This window comes from Equus caballus, chromosome 9 (genome assembly GCF_041296265.1).
Source record: "Equus caballus isolate H_3958 breed thoroughbred chromosome 9, TB-T2T, whole genome shotgun sequence".
Taxonomy (NCBI): Eukaryota; Metazoa; Chordata; class Mammalia; order Perissodactyla; family Equidae; genus Equus; species Equus caballus.
In genome coordinates, this window is record NC_091692.1 from 32,897,963 (window position 1) to 32,917,255 (window position 19,293).

The following is a 19,293-nucleotide window of genomic DNA, read 5'->3' on the forward strand; positions in this document are numbered from 1 at the left end:
TATAAATTTCAGATGTATGTTGTTATATATTTTGATTTCTGTGTGGATAACATCATGTTCATCACCCAAAGACTAACTACCATCCATCACCACACACACGTGCCTAATCACTGCTTTTGCCCTCCTCCCTCCTCACTTCCCTTCTGGTAACTACCAATCCAATCTCTGTTTCGATGTGTTTATTTGTCATTGTTTTTATCTTCTACTTATGAGTGAGATCATATGGTATTTGAGTTTCTCTCTTTGACTTATTTCACTTAGCATAATAACCTCAATATTCATCCATGTTGTCACAAATGGCCAGATTTCATCATTTCTTATGGCTGAGTAGAATTCCATTGTGTATGTATACCACATCTTTATCCATTCGTCCTTTAAAAGGCATGTAGGTTGTTTCCAAGTTTTGGCTATTGTGAATAATGCTGGAATGAACATAGAGGTGCATGTATTTTTATGCATTCATATTTTCATGTCCTTTGGAAAACTACCCAGCAGTAGAATAGCTGGATCGTATGGTAGATCTATGCTTAATTTCTTGAGGAATCTCCATACTGTTTTCCACAGTGGCTGCACCAGTTGGCACTCACACCAGTAATGTATGAGATTTCCTTTCTCTCTGTATCCTTTCCAACATTTATTATTTCCTGACTTTCTAAATATAGTCATTCTGATGGGAGTGAGGTGATATCTCATTGTAGTTTTGACTTTCATTTCCGTGATAGTTAATGATGTTGAACATCTTTTCATGTACCTGTTGGTCATCTGTATATCTTCTTTGGAGAAATCTTTGTTCAGATCTTTTGCCCATTTTTTAATTCTGTTAGTATTTTTGTTGTTGAGATATTCTCTTTTTATATTTTGAGTTCCCTATATATCATGCTGCTCCTTTGTTTTTTACTCCTTTTCTGAATTCTATTAGCATTTCCTTCATTCTCATTTTCCTGTACAAGTGTGGGAGTTCAATGTTCTGTTTTTGTTCTTTTAAGGGCTATCCCTGAATGACTAATGTGAGTACTTTCCTTAGAAAAGTCCCAAAATAATCACTATCTCTATGCTCCTTATGAACTATAACATACTTTAAACATTTTCCTTCTGGTAACTGAAACCTGAGGTACATCTTTTACAAGTTATTTTGCAAAGATCTTTCACAAAAGAGGCTCCCTGGAAGAACTCTGTGGGTGCCAGTCTCTCCAGGTTGGCTTGGTCAAAGTAGAAAGAGTAGTTTGAACTTCTATAGTTGCTAGAGGTTGGACTGAGGAAAAGTTCTTGTGCAGGAGATTTAAATTTCCTGTTGGCGTCAAAGGAGTAGGTGCTTGTGCATGGGTTTTTCTCATCAGCCTGTCTAGATATTGGCCAGGGAGAAAATATGTCAGTGGCCAAACAGCAAAAATGGAGGCAGACTCTTTATTACAAATATTTACATTTCAGTGTTTTATTTCTTAATCATTCCTGAATAATAATCAACTGATTATAGATTACTCAGGAGACAAAATATTTTAGACAGCATTCCAGTATTTTCTAACTTCTATTATTGCCATTGAGAATTCTGCTGCTTTTCAGGTAACCATTTTTCTCTAGTTGTTTTATTCATTCTTTTTGTGTTTGGTGTTATACATGCAGTCAGACAACACTGTCAATGAAAGAATTAGTCTTTATGTGGCTCAGAATGCATGCTCCATCAATTCTGATAATTTCTAAGCTTCAATCACATTCACTATTTTTTTTCCTACATTTTATCTATTCTATCCTACAGGAATCAAATAAAATATATGCTATATCTTATTAGTTTGTATAATATAATTTATGGTAAATTATAGTTCATGAGATTTTAATAAATTCATTACACATAAATTGTTTCCCAGCACTAAAATAAAGTCAGGAATTAAAAATTAAACTTTTGAGAGAGAATTAAAGAACAATCCTGGAACAAAGATAAAAGACTAAATTGGAAACTCAGGAACCCAGTGAAAATACACCATTATGACTGAATACATAGTAGAGAATAGACGTTAAAGTCTCATATACTCCCAAATCAGGGGGGCTCAATATTTTGCATCTTATACTCAAATACCATGAATCTTTTCATAATGGATATAAAAATGTTTGTTTTCTAAAGTACATTTAATTGTTGTCAGGCCTTCTGTAAGAGCCATTAAGGTTGAACTAGTGTTGTTGGGAACAACTCTTCAATTTGTGAACTCAAAGCATGTGGCCTATCAAAGCTGTTTTTTAGGCTCACTGAGCTCAATGAGAATGTGGTTAACTAGAAACAGTGGTTCACAACCATTTTATGTCCCATCACACTTGGGGGATATTCCCCACTCTTATTGGTATTAATTACTCATTAACACTGAATTGTGATTTAGAGAAATAGGATGAAGGATAAAAGGAAAAGATAAGATGGAGGAAGTTTAGCATACTACTGTGGGAGAGTAAAGAAGGTAAAGGTGATTCTGCAAGTCTCACTAAAGGGTAATTCCCCCCTTTTACGTGCACTCTCCCAAACATGTGACAACCTCTGACCAAGAGACAATTTTCATTTCAGTGATATGCTCCAAGAACTTTCTCTTTGGATTTGTCTTTTGGTAAACATATTAAAAAGATGCCCATCATTTGTCAGTACATTTACAATGTAGGGCAAATGAATAAATCACATAAAAATCTCAAGTAAATCCAGTAACCGGAAATTAACCATCAATATAACTGGAAATAAAAGCATTACCGTTTACCCTCTGAGTCCAATGGACTCATTTTAATTCTTTGTACTTCAAGTCATTTTAATAATTTCATATGAGTAAGAATAAAGAAATAAGAAAAGCAACTTATTAAATACTATAATAAAAATTAACCATAGCAAACCAAAATTTATTTCCTATTTCCCTGGTTTTAAATTTATATGTACTCCAAATGAGCAGTGTCTTCTGAATGCAAGTAACTGCTCATTAATTGTCATGCATTGATCTGGAAATCCATCATGTGAATACTAATACTGATTCCAAATATGTCAATTCCAGCTTATCATTACAAGTGATTCTTCTTGCACTTGTACCATCAAAATATACTTGAATAATTTTTGAAACCTTTTATGGCTTATAATTATCTTGCAGAGAAGATGACCATCTTCTTTGCTATATTACTGCTTTTTCTTTCATTTTTTGTTTATAAGAATCATTTAGAATGATCTATCCAATAATTTTTATATATATATATATCATTTATTTCCTTCCAATCACCTTCATTTATTCACTTGCCTTCATAATTTGTCCACTTCTCAGGAGTATCAAGTAAATTTCGGCACATGAACATAATGAAGACTGAAAAATTTCTCTGACATTCTAACAAAGATGGGCCAGAGTCTTGTCACAAACTACTGCATGATGAAATCCATGCTGTTGAATGATGAAATTGATATGAACATTGTATTTCCTTTTTTACTTAGATATACATTGTCTATACATAAATACCTAAGTTTGAGAAAATTCATTTAGAAAACTGTCATCTGAAAGTTTATCTGATATTTCATTTATGTAGTCAAATTCACCATCATCATTACAGTCTCAAGTGCTGCTATCTGCTTACATCTTTTGATTTTTCTAATAATTGTAATGTGTTTCTATGCCATTTTTTCTCTCTTTGCCATGATTGGTGAAGAATGAAAAATTCATTCTTAGCTGTGTTCAATAAAGTTAAAAAACACTCTGTAAAGATGGTGTCTCCCGTAGTCTTCTATACATTTTTGAAAACGCAAAACTCTGTGCAACACAATAATAAAACTGAATGATAATGAAGTAGTGACAGTTTCTTGTACTCTTGTATCATCCTTTAAACCAGGCATAGGCAAATTTTTGCTGTAAAAGGCCACATAGTAAATATTTCAGTTTTGTGGGCTATACAGTCTATGTTCTCTCATCTCAACTCTGCCTTTGTAGCATGAGAGCAGATATAGACAAATACATAATGTATGTGCTTGGAAATGATCCCGTAAATCTTTATTTATGAGGTCAGGAGGCGGGCTGGATTTAGTCCACAACTGCAATATGCCACACCTGTTTGAGGATTCTATAATTCTTTTGTTTCCTTATTATTTCAATATATTTTAATCTAGTTAGGAATAATTGCTGTGCAGCGATGAATATCTAACATGATTAGAAAGTAAAATAGCAAATTTAGCAAAACAGCATATAGGATATAGAAAAATAACATCACTAAGACCCCCTAGTGTATCTGAGATTTATAAAAGGGTCCAATGACTCCATATAATAATTGCAAAATAGAAGTATTCTATTGAAAATTGGTAAATTTTGTTTTTTGTGTTTGAATGATATCTAAGTAAGAACAAAATAATAAAATACCAACCCTTACAAATACTTTTAACAGCTCAAAAAACTCATAAACTTCAGTGGACTCATAAAGTTCATCAGATGATGATGCTAGTCTGAGGATCTTTTTATAGAGAGATAAAGGAAGGCCTTGAATTGGGATGAAAAAAAATGGACCCTTTCATCAACTTCTTCTGCAAAATTGTTGTCTGATAACAAGTATCAGTGACTGTTAACCACAGAGAATGAAAAGGATTATGTGGAAGTAATCACCAATAGGAGCACTGTGATCTAGCAATTAAGATTTTCACTAGCGGCCAGGTGAGAAAAATGGACCTTTTTATAAAACTAAGTTGCCTTATGAGAAAAACAAATCTGGACTATTAAATCTAGGAATCTTGAGGGGTACCGAATTGATCTAATTTTGACAGTGACCCTTGCTTCCTATAAGAAGGCGTATGCATTCTCTCTGAAGAAAGCATGGCCGATTTAGGAATGCAGGGCATGCAAAGTAAGACTGAGCACATATAAAGACACAAGCAAAATCTAGTGTACAAGGAAATAAGCTACAATGAATGAGGGACAGCAGAAAGAAAAAATGAAACTATCATCTCAATAACTTTAGATCCTCAAGTACTTCAGAAGTTATATTTATTGTATAAAAATATCAAATGCTTATAAAAGGTAGTATCAGAAAGGCGCAGAAATTATTAAATAATGACATTAAAATGATGAGAAAGATTTGAAAAACATCTCTCTCTCTCTATATATATATATATACATATATGGCATTCTTTAATCTAAATCACCAAATCTGGTGATTTTTTCATCCTAAATTCTTCTGTCTCAAGTGCATCTCTTTTTCTCCATTGTACCACTACGTCTTCTCCCAGGTGGCCATCATCTCTCGTCTCGACTCTGCAATATCTTCTAAACTGACCTCTTTATATCAACTCTTACCCCCTCAGCCTCACTTACTATAACTAGAGGAATTACATTTTCAAATGCATATCTAACAATGTCACTTATTCGATTATACGTTATCTACCACCACCCTCTTAAAATATTTGCTATCTGTGTGCTGCTCTTGGAATAAAATCCAACCAGTATGGGTAATGCTAGGTTTTGCCTCACCCATCATTGTGTTCTTTCTTCCATCAGCCACATTTATTGGCATCTTCTGTCCTTCTCACTTCTCTCCCACCTGCTGTGATTTTCTGTTATTTCTTCCCCCCTCTTTCCCCAGGTAGCTCTACTCCTCCTATGAAAGCTCATCACCATGTCCTCATGGAAGAATTCTGTATTTTACCACTGATATTTTCCCATTATACTACAAAATTATAGCACTTTGTAGTCCTACTTGATAGTGATTTTTAGGAATGTGACTGTATATTCATCGAAGTGCCTCTTGCATGACTGTCTCTCCCACGAACTGTAAACCCCATGAAAGAAAGAGACAAGGATCTTTGGATCATTGTGAGCACCTAACATAATGCCTGTCCTATTGTGGGTCTAAAAATACATTTACCAAGGAAAATTACTGAATAATTATCATTTATGTGATGAAAATATAATTTGACTAGGAAAATGCTACTGTAGTTACTGTCATGTGAATATTAGTTTGTTAAATGAAGAAGATCAATGTGGCATGCCTTAAACATAAAAATGAACAAAATGGAACAGAGTAAATGGATTCCAATTCATTATTTTTATTACATATAACACAAGAAGCATCACTTGTCATTGAGAATTAAATAGGTATCAAATAAACTGATATTTTACATAATTGATTTGCATTTTTTAAATGAGTACATTTAATTCCCATACATATGGCTATAAGAAAGAGAAAGAGTAGTCATTACTTCTTTTTCTTTTTTTGGTGAGAAAGATTGCCCTGAGATAATATTCATGCCAGTCTTCCTCCATTTTGCACGTGGGGTGCTGCCAGATACAGCTTAATGAGCAGTGTGTAGGTCCATGCCCAGGATTGAAACCCACAAACCTCGGGACTCTGAAGTGGAGCGTGTGAACTGAACCACCACACCACTGGGCCAGCCCCCTCATTACTTTTGATAATAATTAAACTGTGAAAAATTCATCCTCAGGAAATTGTCTCACTTTCCCTAAGATGACTTTGATTTTGTCCATCTGTCCATCCACAGCTGTCACTTAGCCCCCTGCCCCTTACACTCATAACTGTACTGCATTTATTTTCAGTTTACTGTAAGCTCCATCCCGCCTCTAGTTCTCATTTCATAGCTCTTTCTTAAAAACACTTAATTTTTTTTCAAGCTGATTAGGTTTACAATCAAATTGAGAAGAAGGCATAGAGATTTCCCACATACACCTTGCTCTCACACATCCGTAGCCTCCCCAATTATGAACATCACTCACCATAATGGTACATTTTATTTTTTTGCCAATGATGAACCTACATTGACATATCATAATCCCTAAAGTGTACACTCAAAGTTCATTACAATTCGCTCTCGGCATTGTCCATTTTCTTGGTTTGGACACATATATAATGACATGCATCCATCACTATAATATCACATGGAGTACTTTCACTAGTTTCTCTATTCTAAAAAGCCTCTGTGTACTGTTTATTGATCTCTCTCTGCTGCCACATCCCCCTGCAACCACTGATTTTTTTTACTGTCTCCATACTTTTGCCTTTTCCAGTTTGTCATATAGTAAGAGTCATGCAGGGTGCAACCTTCTCAGATGCATTTAAGGTTCCTCCTTGTCTTTTCATGGCTTGATAGTGATAAATAATAGTTGCTTTTTTCAGCTGCCCCAAATATCACCATTCTCTTTTTCTCTCCACCTTCTTTCTGTTCACCTAACACTCATTCTTCAACACTTATAACTTATTTTTTCACTATTTTTGATTTTCTATCTCTCCTGTAAAGTGTAAATTTCACGAGGGTACTGATGGCTTCTGTCCTTCCACCACCTTACGCAGTGCTTATCACAGAGCTCGACGAAGAATAAAAACTTAGTAAATATGTGAGAACAAATGACTCAAAAGTATAACAGAGTCACTTCATTTTTTTGTAATTACAAAATATGAGATGTGTCCAATACATAAATGGTGGTACACATATTCAGTAGAATACTATGATATCATTACAAATGCTGACTATATAATAGGCCTCAAATGATAATGAAATGGTATAATAACATGTAAGTAATATGAAAAAAACTATGTATAAAGAGGTATTTAAAAACCATATGAAAGTAATATATTTAAATTTAGACAACTTCAAGTGGATTGGGAAAGTCTAAGTGATTTAAGAAATTTCTTTATAACATTTGATTAAATATGTCTGTTACTTATATAATATCAATAAGTAAAGCAAAATGACAAATAATAAAGAGCATTCTAATGGATTTCTAGTTTAGATTTTTTGAAATAATAAAAACTGTCTTTGTTGTATGTGCACAGTATAAAAACATTTGCTAACCTAGTCAAAATATCATTCAGAATACAAATAAACTGATTTTACTTTTGGTTTCAGTGGCAAGTTGTTAATTCAGTAACTTTTTTCTCCTTTAAGTGATCATATGAACACTACAAATATAACCTAAGTGGATTTTTTTCTTGACATATGTGCACTTGTGTTTAACATTTACCTATGTAACAGTATGCCATAGTGAGAATCTGTCTAGCTTGTAGACCATAGATATAATAGATGTGGTTTATATTCTTATAAATAATTATACATGGACCTATGTACATACAATATGTGTGAACACTAATACACACATATACACAGAAATACAAGTAATCTGTATTTAATATATATTAATACATTCTCAGACATCAGGTTAACGTGACACACAGAACACAGGTACACATCTTCCCTTACACCTCAAATCCTTAAAAATGATGTGTATTTGAAGGAAACAAATTTATAATAATAATAGTATTGAGTAAGAAGAGAAAGAGCTACCAAGAGAAACTTTTTAAAATAATTTTGTTTAACAAAACAATATTGCATTGTCTGAGAAAATCACATCCTAAAGCTCACATAATCAAAGAAATGCTGCAGAGCTAGTAGTTCCAGGATAAACTATAGGAGACGGCAATCTCAAAATCGGTGGATACAGGTTAAGTGAGGGGGCCTGGGGCAGCCTGAGGATGACTAACTGGGGAAATACATTTTTTTCACTGCATTTCTTACCTCTACTGTACAGAACAGACAGCAAGAGAGGCATTTATCCAGACTATAAGGTACTGAAAGGAGTCTTTGTCATCCAGTAATAGCAGAGCCCCCAAACAGCTCGCAAGGAACCAGGAGGAGGAAAGCACCCCATACCCATAAGAAATGCAGCATGTACTGCCAATATTTTGTTAGGTCTTTTGAATAATTGCTTTCATAGAACAGATGAGCAGAAAATTTTAAACAAAAAGCTGAGTTGGTAAATAAGCATTGCTAAATATTAGCAAAAAAATTACAAACTTATGTCAAACTGCTCCAATTCCTAAGGAAATCAAGAGCAAACAGAAGATAACTTACAAAGATTCAAGAAGTTAGTGCATTCATTATCATGAAACAGTAAGACCTGGAATTCTGCTTTTGATTAGGAAGTAGAAGGCCATGGCTCCAAGTTTACCCCTAGAGGACAACTGGAAAAAACAGGTAACTTTAAAAAATTATTACATACATATATGTTTTCAAAGACTTCAGAGATCTGGGGATTCAAAAGAATATAAAGAAACTAAATTTCAGAAAGTGAAGAGATCTTTCTAGCTGAGCAGGAATCAATGACTGTTTTCCATCTTGAGGCATATGCCAAGTATAAGAACAGACAAGAAGAACACTGGCTTATCATAGACAAAAACACTCCACACGGAGTGTTTTTCACGGAGGTGTTCTTCATGGAGGAAAAACTAATTGAGACTTCAAGGGCCATATAAGCTATTGTAACAGACTGGGATTTTTGTTAAGTCCCAAGCATTCAGCTGTTTGTCACTTGTCAAATTACTCAAAAAGACTTGCACCAAGTAATGGGTAGTGCAAGAAATGGGTGTCTTGAATGAAAAGGTAGAGAGAGACAGCCCATATTCCTTCAGTGGGTAAGTGAAAACTTCCAGCATGGAGGACAAGGCTGTAATTAACACAGGATAGGTCTCACACTCCCCAGCTCAACCGTTTAGGTCCCAGGTCAATTTGATCACAATGATCATCCTGTCACCTGGTTGATTTTGACGTGTAGCATTATTATTATACACAATGACTAATGTACAAAGAGAACAGAAGAAGTAAAGCAGCCAGTAAAAGCAAACCCAAAAGTGACATAAATATCAAAAAAGCAGAAGGAATTAGAGCTGGCTATTTATACCGATCCATGAAAGCCAGAAAATGAAATGCACAAGGGCTGGATTTACCCCAAACTTTAAAACAACCAAAAAAAAAAAAAAAAAGAAAAGAAAAGATAAAGCCATGAAACATTTCAAGGCACTGAACATCAGACTATGAAGGATGATGAACCCCCAGAAATGGAAAACAGATGAAATGAGTGTTGCTGTGGTCCAAGCATACTGCTTCATGCAAGATTCCACATCAGGATACAGGAAAGGATGAAGAATGTAAACCTGAAAAAACTTCCTGAGTTGAGGAAATGGAGCTTAGATTGTGAGTAAACTAAAACAGCATTAACTAGAGGACCTATTATTAAAGAGGAGAAAGATGCACAGAGCAAGAACTTGAGAAACCTGCAGAGAGCCAGCCTTGCTACTGAGCAAAGCACTGATCATTGCATGTGTGTGAGGGAAGTTCAGAATGCTACAGAATCTCATGAAAGGATTGGAGAGAACAACACTAAGTGCTCATAGAGCCAGGGGCAACACTCTTCCCACCAGGCAGATGCAAAACCTCATCATTTCTGGGGCCTTGGGTAGAGCGCACAGAAGGATCTTTCTTTAGTTGTAGGAAAAGGTTAGATTTGAGCTCAAACATAGTTATGGTCTCACCTAAAAGATCTTAAAATTCAGATATAAAAAAGATCAAATAATCTCTCCACCCCAGGTCATGGCATCCCCTGTTACTTTGGGCACAGCAGCCTGAAGAAGAAAAAGAGAGAGAGAAAAAATGAAAATGCTTTAAAATCGGGGAAAAGAAAATCCCAAGAGAAAGAGAAAGAGAGAGAGAGACCCTTCCCCCAGTGTGCTGGGGTGCACCATGTGTCTGAAATGCCCTGTGCTGGCCCCAGCGTGGTGGGTAGCTGCATGCTCAGCCTTCCCGGGGCTTGCATAGTCTGCAATAGGAAATATTTTGTTTCCCTCTTCCCCTGGCTGCTGTAGTCTTAAACCGCCAGATGCCAGATGCCTATATTTGTAGAGAAATGCATTTCCTGGATGCTGCCGTGGGCATCATTTGGCAGCCTCTAGAATAAATTTTAGCGTTTGGAGGGGATTCTCAACTGTAATTTTCTTTTTTGAGCTGCAAACCAGGACAACTGAAAATTACAAACTCCCAGGAAGGGCCACATTGCTTTTAAGAGCCTTTTGTCTGCTGTGTCGCTGTCTCCCACAAGCTGTCCTGAACTCCTTTTTCTGGTCCTCTATCTCTTTGAGCCTGTGACGAATCCTCTTATCTTCACTCTTTGCCACCTGTGGGCCAAGGTGTGAGCCTCAGCTCTGAGAAGAGCCCCCATCCTTTTCTTCTTTTCTGAGGAAGATTAGCCATGAGCTAAGGTGTGTGGCCATTTTCCTCTGTTTTATATTTGGGACGCCTACCGCAGCATGGCTTAATAAGCACCACATAGGTCTGCACTGGGGATCCAACTGAAGCAGAGTGTGGGAACTTAACTGCTATGCCACCAGGCTGGCTCTGAGAAGAGCGCCCCTTTTGACCTGTATGATTCCTACAAGACGTCCTCCTGGCAAGTCTCTAGGTGGTAGGGCCTGGGGACATGAATGAACGCTGCAGCCAGCAGCTACGCTATCACCTCCCTGAACATGGATGGCCTGTCCTCAGACATCACTGGGCGTGCAGTATGAAAAGTTCAGTGCTGTGGGGCTTGTGCTGTGCATCCAGGTGTGCCATGATATGACTACCTGCACTCCCTGAGTTATGGCTATGTCAATTTCCCTCAGCCTGCTGATGTGGAGCAAGACTTAGACACCATAAACTTTGATGTGATTAAGGGAAAGCCACTCTGTGTCATGTAATCTCAGAAGGATCCTCTGAGAAATTTGGGTGTGGGAAATTTCTTCATCAAGAACCTGGACAGGAGTGATGTCAGCAACATGGCAGCGTGAGCTCACCCAAGACTCTCTCCCCTCCAAATTACAACCAAAAAGAGCAACTACTTTCCAAGCAAAAAAAAAAAAAATTCTAATAACAGGAATCATCAGAGACTCACAGCAGCCAAATGACAGACGGCAGAGAGGCTGAAGCTGCCCTTGGAGGAGCTGGAACAGGGTAAGAGAGAACTTCACTCCCTCCCCTAGAGACTGGGATCACTGCTGCAGGTGAGGGAAGGAGCAGGGAAGGGGCCACGCATCTGGGGATTGTCCAGGACTCCCACCACCTGTGCGGTGGAAACCCTCTAATGGGGGAAAGCTTTCCCGTGGGGGAACCCCAGCAAGCCAGGGCCCTGGGAGACCAGAGAGTGAGAGCTGATCTGAATCCAGGTAGGCACACAAGAGAAAGTGCTCCCCCTCCCCCAACCTGCGCTGAGCGCCGCCATTGCAGCTGAAGGTGGCGGGCTCAGAACGTGCGGCTCTTAACCCCAATCTAGTGGCGACAGGCTGTAACTGCAACCAAATAATAGCATCATGTGCAAAAAATGCTCCTCTACCATCAAGCAATTTATAAAAGCTCCAGTCCACAAGGAAAACAATAAAAACACAGAAGTATGTCCTGAGGATTTGAATATAGGTAAACTAAGTGAAAATGAGTTCAAAATAGCTATCATAAAAATACTCAATGAGGTAAAGGGAAATATAGAGAAATGAGTCAATGAGTTCCAGAGTTACTTCACAAAAAAGATTGAAACTATAAAGAAGAATCAATCAGAAATACTAGAGATGAAAAATGCAATGGATCAGATAAAACAGAATACGGATTCCCTGAATGCCCGTGTAGACACCATAGAGGAGCAAATTAGCATAATCAAAGATAGACAGGCTGAATGGCTCCAGACAGAGGAAGAAAGAGAAATAAGAATTTAAAAAACTGAAGGAAATCTCTGAGAAATAGCTGACTCAATGAGAAAATGAACCTTAAGAATAATTGGAAATCCTGAGGACGTGGAAAAGGAAAACGGAGCAGAAAGTGTGCTCAACGAAATAATAGAAGAGAACTTCCCAAATCTAGGGATTGAGAGAGAAATGTGTGTGGAGGAAGCTTTCAGATCTCCTAGATTTGTCAATGTAATAAGACCTACTGCAAGGAATATAGTAGTAAAAATGGCAAAAATGAATGACAAAGAAAGAATATTCAGGGCAGCAAGGCAGAAGAAAATAACCTATAAAGGAACCCCTATCAGACTTTCAGTGGAATTCTCTACGGAAACCTTACAAGCAAGGAGAGATTGGAATGACATATTCAAAACTTTAAAGGATAAAAATCGTCAGTCAAGAAACTCTATCCAGCAAAAATATCCTTCAGATATGAGGGAGAAATTAAATCTTTTGCAGACAAACAAAAGCTAAGGGACTTCACAGTCACAAGACCTCCACTACAAGAAATCCTTAAGAAGGCTCTCATACTTGAAAAAAGAAAAAAAAGGAGAAAAGGGTCACAAAACAGAGAGTAGGGAGACAAATAGATAGAATCGGAATAGGATAGCAAATATTCAACTATAGCATTAGGATAAAGGGAAGTAAATCACCAAAGCAAAGACAATCTTATCATTCTAACCACAAACTCACAACACAAGTTGGAATAAGAGATGAAAATAATAATTTAGGAGGGAAGGAGGAAAGGGACTGAAACAGTCTAGGCTAAGTAAATAAGAGACCACCAGAAAATGGACTATGTTATACACAAGATTTTGAATACAGATTTCAGGTTAGCCACTAAATTAAAAAACAGAACAGAGACACAAAACACAAATAAGGAAAAATCTAAGAAATCCAGCATAAGAAACTGCAGAAGTCAATGGGTAGGCTAAAACAGAGGACAAGAACAAAGGAAACACAGGAAAACTGGGGAACGAGCAACAGAATGACAGCATTAAGCCCTCATGCACCAATACTCACACTCAATGTAAATGGATTGAACTCTCTAATAAAAAGACACAGAGTGGAAAAATGGATTAAAGAACAATATCCAACAATTTGTTGCCTCCAGGAAACACAACTCAGCTCCAAGGACAAACACAGGCTCAGAGTGAAGGGGTGGAAGGCAATACTCCAAGCTAATAGCAAACAAAAGAAAGTAGGTGTCACAATATTTATATCAGACAAAACAGACTTCAATATAAGGCAGATGAAGAGAGACATAGAGGGCCAATATACAACGATCAAGGGACACTTCCTCAAGAAGAAATAACGCTTATAAATATCTATGCACCTAACACAGGAGCACCAAAGTTCATAAGGCAACTATTAACAAACCTAAAAGACGATATCAAAAAAACCCACAATAATAGTAGGGAACCTCAATACCCCACTCACATCAATGGACAGATCATCCAAACAGAAAATCAACCAAGAAATAGTGGAGCTAAATGAAAAGTTCAAACAGTTGGACTTAATAGACATATATAGAACACTTCATCCAAAAACAACAGAATACACATTCTTCTCAAGCATGCATGGAACATTCTCAAGGATAGACCATATGTTGGGAAACACGGCAAGCCTCTGCAAATTTTAAAAAAAATTGAAATAATAACAAGCATTTTTCCAATCATAATGCTATAGAGCTAGAAATTAATTACAAGAAAAAAGCTGAGAAATGCAAAAGGATATGGAGACTAAACAATATGCTATTGAACAAGAAATAGATCATTGAAGAAATTAAAGAAGAAATCAAAAACTACCTGGAGACAAATGAAATGACAACATGCTATACCAACTCATATGGGATACAGCAAAAGCTGAATTAAGAGGAAAATTCATCGCAATACAGGCACATCTTAACAAACAATAAAAATCCCAAATAAGCAATCTTAAACTACACCTAACTGAATTAGAGAAAGAAGAACAAACAAAGCCCAAAGTCAGCAGAAGGAGAGAAATAATAAAAATCAGAGCAAAAATAAATGCTATTGAAACAAAAAAGGCAGTAGAAAGGATCAATGAAACAAAGAGCTTGTTCTTTGAGAAGACAAATAAAATTGACAAACCCCTAGCCAGACTAACAAAGAAAAAAAGGGAGAAAGCTCAAATAAACAAAATCAGAAATGAAAGAGGAGAAATAACAACAGACTCTGCAGAAATACAATGGATTATAAGAGAATATTATGAAAAACTATGTACCAGCAAAATGGATAATCTAGAGGAAATACATAAATTCTTGGACTCCTACAATCTCCCAAAGCTTAGCCAAGAAGAAGCAGACAATTTGAATAGACAAATTGCAAGCAAAGAGATTGAAACAGCAATCAAAAGCATCCCAAAGAATAAAACCCCAGGACCAGATGGCTTTCCTGGGGAATTCTATCAAACTTTCAGAGAGGATTTAATACCTATCTTTTTCAAGCTGTTCCAAAAAATTATGGAGGATGGAACACTACCTAACACATTCTACGAGGCCAAAAGCACGCTGATACCAAAGCCTGACAAGGACAGCACTGAAAATGAGAACTACAGGCCAATATTGCTGATGAAGGTAGATCCAAAAATTCTCGACAAAATTTTGGCAACCCGAATTCAGCAATTCATGAAAAGGATCATTCATCATGATCAAGTAGGATTCATACCAGGGACACAGGGATGGTTCAACATTTGCAAATCAATCAACGTGATACACCACATCAACAAACTGAGCAATAAAAACCACATGATTATCTCAATAGATGCAGAGAAAGCATTTGACAAGATCCAACAGTCATTTATGATAAAAACTCTGAACAAAATGGGCATAGAAGGGAGCTACCTCATCATAATAAAAGCCATGTATGACAAACCCACAGCCAACATCATACTCAATGGGCAAAAACTGAGCGCCATCCCACGGAAAACAGGAACAAGACAAGGATGGTCTCTATCACCATTCTTATTTAACATAATACTGGAGGTCCTGGCCAGAGCAATCAAGCAAGATAAAGGAACAAAAGGAATCCAAGTAGGGAGGGAAGAAGTGAAACTCTAGCTGTTTGCAGATGACATGATCTTATATAGAGAAAACTCCAAAGAATCCATTGGAAAACTTTTAGAAGTAATGAACAACTACAGCAGTTGCAGGGTATAAAATCAATTTAGATAAATCCATAGGATTTCTATACTCTAATAATGAACTAACAGAAAAAGAACTCAAGAACACAATACCATTCACAATCACAACAAAAAGAATAAAATACCTTGGGTTGAATTTAACTAAGGAAGTGAAAGACTTATATAATGAAAATTACAAGGCTTTTCTGAAAGAAATGGATGATGACATAAAGAGATGGAAAGACATTCCATGTACATGGATTGGAAGAATAAACATAGTTAAAATGTCCATGCTACCTAAAGCAATCTACAGATTCAACACAATCCCAATCAGAATCCCAATGACATTCTTTACAGACATAGAACAAAGAATCCTAAAATTCTTATGGGGCAACAAAAGACCCCGAATTGCTAAAGCAATCCTGAGAAGAAAAAAGAACACAGCTGGAGGCATCACAATCCCTGACTTTAAAATACACTACAAAGCTACAGAAATCAAACCTGTATGGTACTGGTACAAAAACAGGTGCACAGATCAATGGAACGGAGTTGAAAGTCTGGGAATAAAACCACACATCTATGGACAGCTAGTCTTCAACAAAGCAGCTGAGGGCATACAATGGAGAAAAGAAAGTCCTTTCAACAAATGGTGCTGGGAAAACAGGAAAGCCACATGTAAAAAAATGAAAATTGACCAGTCTTTTTCACCATTCACCAAAATAAACTCAAAATGGATCAAAGACCTAAAGTGAGACCTGAAACCACAAGGCTTCTAGAAGAATATGTAGGCAGTACACTCTTTGACATCAGTATTAAAAGGATATTTTCAGACACCATGTCTTCTCAGAGAAGGGAAACAATCGAAAGAATAAACAAATGGGACTTCATCAGACTAAAGAGCTTCTTCAAGGCAAAGGAAAATAGGATTGAAACAAAAAAACAGCCCACTAACTGGGAAAAATTATTTGCAAGTCATGCATCCGACAAAGGCTTAATATCCATAATATATAAAGAACTCACAGAACTCAACAACAAAAAATCAAACAACCCGATAAAAAAATGGGCAGGAGACATGAACAGACATTTCTCCAAAGAAGATATATGGATGGCCAATAGGCACATGAAAAGATGTTCATCATCGCTGATCATCAGGGAAATGCAAATCAAAACTACACTAAGATATCACCTTATACCCATTAGAATGACAAAAATAACTAAAACAAATAGTAACAAATGTTGGAGAGGTTGCGGAGAAAAAGGAACGCTCATACACTGCTGTTGGGAATGCAAACTGGTGCAGCCATTATGGAAAGAAGTATGGAGATTCCTCAGAAAATTAAAAATAGAACTACCATACAACGAAGCTATCCCACTACTGGATATCTATCCAAAGAGCTTGAAGTCAGCAATTCTAAAAGTTCATGGGCACCCCTATGTTCATTGCAGCATTATTTACAATAGCCAAGAGGTGGAAGCAACCTAAGTTCCCATCAACTGATGATTGGATAAAGAAGATGTTGTATATATATATATATACAATGGAATACTACTCAACCATAAAAAAGAACAAAATCATCCCATTTGCAACACCACGGATGGACCTTGAGGGAACTGTGTTAAGTGAAATAAGCCAGATAGAGAAGGACAATCTCTGTATGACTCCACTCATATGAGGAATTTAAACATCTGGACAAAGAGAACAGATTAGTGGCTACCAGGGGAAAGGTGGGGTGTGGGGTGGGCACAAAGGTGAAGGAGTGCACCTACAACACGACTGAGAGACAATAATGTACAACTGAAATTTCACAATATTGTAACCTGTCATTAGCTCAATTAAAAAAAAAATTAACCTGGACAAATCTATAGATAATAAAGTACTTATGATACTTTTTCTGCTTTTGGAATCATTCTGCCCTGCAAGATGGTGTATGATGAGAACAGCTCTACGGGTTATTCCTTCATCCTCTTTGAGACCTAAGAGGCTGCTGTCAGGGCATCAGGAAGATAAATGGCATGCTCCTCAATGACTGCAAAATGTTTGTGAGCAGATTCCAGTCTCCAAAGGAGAAAACAGCAGGAATCCAAGCTTGGAGCCAAAGTCAGGGAATATGGCAATATATCAAAAACTTTGGGGAAGAGCTAGATGGTGAGAGTCTGAAAGAGCTGTTCAACCAGTTTTGTAAGAGCCTAAGTGTCAAAGGGATCAGAGATCCCAGTGGGAAATCCAAAGGCTTTGTCTTTGTGAGTTACAAAAAACAACAGGATGACAATAAGGCTCTGGAAGGGATGAATGGAAAGGAAATCAGTGGGAAAACCACTTTTGTGTGTCATGCACAGAACAAAGTGGAACATCAGGCTGCGTTAAAACGGAAATTTGAAGAGCTGAAACAAGGGAAAATTGTGGCTATCAGCATGAATCTCTACATTAAGAACTTCGATGACACCACTGATGATGAGAAATTATGGAAAGAGTTTTCCTCTTTTGGATCAATGACCAAAGGTAATGCAGGAGGATGGGAGAAGCAAAGGGTTTGGCTTCATCTATTTCTCATCTCCTGAACAGGTAACCAAAGCACTTGCTGAGAAAAATAGATACATGGTGGGCTCCAAGCCACTGTGTATTGTGCTAGCCTAGAGGAAGGAAGAGAAGAAGGTTCACCTAAGCAACCAGTGTATGCAGCAGGTGGCTGGAATAAGAGCATTCCCTGCCAATGCCATCTTAACTCAGTTCTAGCCTGAAGTTGGTGGCTACTTTGTGCCAGGAGTTTCACAGGCTCAGAGAAGACTTTCATATTACACATCTACTGGTTAGCACAGACGAGGCTTAATCCAGGCTGGTAGTAAGGTAGGAGACCTCAAGTCACAATTCATCCACAATTGACAGGATGTTAGAATTACTAGACAGGGACATTAAATTAGTTATTACAACTATTGCATATGTTCAAAATTTTAAGTAGAGACACGGAAGTTATAAAAAGACCCAAATCAAGCTTCCAAAGGTAAAATTACAATGTTTCTGGATGGATTAACAGCAGATTATACATGCAGAAGGTGAAATTAATGAATTTACAGACAAACAATAACAATTATCAAATTAACACATAGAAAAAATAAACATAATTAACACAGCATCATTAACATGAGACACAATTTCAACCAATCTAATATATATATAGTGAGAGACTGAGAGATGGAAAAACATATTTTAAGATATAATAGCCTGAAATTTTCTAATTTTATTAAAACTATAAACTTCACAGGTCCAAGAAGCTCAATGCAGCCATAGTATAATATATATGAAGAAAACTATCTCAAGTCATAATTAAATTGTTCAAAACCAATAATAAACAGAAATTTTTATCAAGATCCAATGAACAAAGATAAATTACATACAGTAGAACAAAGATAAAGATGACAGTGCACAAATAAGGATGACAGCAGATTTCTCATCTAAAAAATTGCAAGTTAGAAGACTTTGGAACAGCTTTAAAACTGATGAAAAGCAGGGAAACTTTCAATTTAGAGTTTCCCAGAGAAAATATGTTTCAAGAATAACAGTGAAATAAAGACTTTTTCAGACATACAAAAGTGGAAAGAATTCATCTACAACAGTTCTTCACTAGACAGACATGG

The 19,293-nt window shown here is 36.7% G+C and overlaps 1 pseudogene; it reads left to right on the forward strand.

Annotated features, from left to right (window-relative positions):
- Window positions 1-11,247: 11,247 nt before the first annotated feature.
- Window positions 11,248-18,394, forward strand: LOC100052989 (polyadenylate-binding protein 4 pseudogene; annotated as a pseudogene).
- Window positions 18,395-19,293: the final 899 nt, after the last annotated feature.